At 38.4% G+C, this 1,891-nt stretch overlaps 1 protein-coding gene across 1 annotated transcript in view; it reads left to right on the forward strand.

The window, feature by feature from the left end:
* Acsm3 (acyl-CoA synthetase medium-chain family member 3) overlaps nt 1–1,891 on the forward strand; it is a 59,843-nt gene continuing 57,952 nt past the window's right edge. The window contains exon 1 of the mRNA XM_013011153.1: nt 1–116. The gene's annotated coding sequence lies outside the window, so the exon portion shown is untranslated. The remainder of the gene's footprint in view (nt 117–1,891) is intronic.

Consider the following 1,891-nt stretch of genomic DNA (forward strand, 5'->3'; position numbering starts at 1 on the left):
CTACCTTGGACTGTTACTACGAGTAAAGCAGAAGTGAGAAATCAAGTTACAGAATTATTCTAAGGACCCTGGACTGCCACCACTTCCAGTTGTCAGAAGAAGAGTTTGTAACTTTAGTGAGTATGTCATCTTCTCTCCTGTCTAAAATTTGCTGCACTGTTTACAGCTTTTTTGTTGCTGTTGTTGTTGTTGAAAGATAACAAGCAAGCAGTACTAACAAACGAGGGGGGTGGAGTACTAGGTGAAAATAATGTAGGAGGTGAACTTGCTTAAAGTACACTATTCATCTTTGGAATTATCACAGTGAAATTCCCTCATGCCATTAATGCATGCTAACTGAAAAATAAATTTGAATAAATGCTCTCATAGCCAGAGATGAGTTGCTAATGCTTAAGATTGTAGATACTCAGGAGGCTGAGATCTGAGGATTGTGATTCAAAGCTAGCCTAAGCAGGAAAACCTGTGAGACTCTTATCTCTTATTAGGAAAAACAAAAACTAAAAAAATGCCACAACTGGAGCTGTGGCTCAAGTGATAGAGCTCTAGCCTTGAGCAAAAGAAACTCATGGACAGTGTCCAGGCTTTGAGTTCAAGCCCCAGGACTGGCATACACACAAAAATAATGTTCTCATTGAAATTATGAGCAGCCAATATATTTCAGAATTTCTTAATTGTTATGTGATATAGCATTTAGTAAGTGATGCGGAAGAAGCATACACAGTAGATGCTGAACATACAAGCTTAGTTCTCTTTTTAAGTCTTTTGCTGCCATTTGATTCTTAAAAATATGTGCATGTGTTTACTTTTTTACAATTTTGATTGGATTTGTTTTTATTATCTTTAAATAATTGTTAAAAAGAGGTTCAAATGTCAGTTTGTGAGTACAATGAATCTTAATGCATATGTTTACTTGATAAAATGTTTTAGAAAAATTAAGGGAATCTGAGTAGCAGCTAAATTTTCTACTGTACTGTATGCTTAGCTCCATCCTGCTCAGTGACAGATGGAAATATCATCTTCTCTATTATGTAGAAAGTATGTATAGTAGTTCTAGAAAGCTTTGCAAAACTAACAGGTGCAAAAATCTAAGCAAACAAGCTGGAGGAAATTGTTTTTCCCCATTGGGTGACAAAAGGTAGTTCTAAATGTTGTATAAGGGCAGTGACTTGTTGGGGTTGGGAAGAACAGTAGGCAACTTGCTTTGCTTTGAAGCTACATATGCTAACTCTCTGTTATTAGTAGAGCTACCTAGGAAAAGGGGATTTATAGAAATGTGGGCGACTAAGTGCCTTTGGCACTGCTGCTCCAATGGACATAAAGCTTATATTTCAAGTGAAACCATCCAGTCAGCCAATAGCACTTTCTTAGTAGCATTTTCCCTAGCAGTATTTCTATGTCTCAATATAAAAATCTAATTGGATGCAGGTGGCTCATTATTGTAATCCAAGCTACTCAGGAGGCTGAGATCTGAGGATCTTGATTCAAAGTCAGCCTCAGCAGGAAAGTCTGTGAGATTTTTGTCTCCAATAAACTACCCCTCCATCAAAAAGCCAGAACTAGGGGTGTAGTTCATGGTAGAGTGCTAGCCTTGAGCAAAAAATGCTCAAGGACAATGCCCAGGCCCTGACAAAATCCAAAATCTAGACTCATCCTGGGAAGGTTTTATCTTCATTCATCTATGAACAATTTTAGAAACCTACAAAATAGAAGATATAAAATGCTAATACCATTAAAAAGGCAGGAACTAAGTTGGGGAAAAACAATATTGTGGTTTTGATTAGGGAGAGGTTAATTTTGGGGGGGGTCCGGTCGTGGGGCCTGAACTCTGGGCCTGGGTGCTGTCCCTCAGCTCTTCAGCTCAAGGCTAGCATTCTACCACTTGAGCCACAGC

Source organism: Dipodomys ordii, unplaced genomic scaffold (genome assembly GCF_000151885.1).
Source record: "Dipodomys ordii isolate 6190 unplaced genomic scaffold, Dord_2.0 Scaffold14, whole genome shotgun sequence".
NCBI classification, from domain to species: domain Eukaryota; kingdom Metazoa; phylum Chordata; class Mammalia; order Rodentia; family Heteromyidae; genus Dipodomys; species Dipodomys ordii.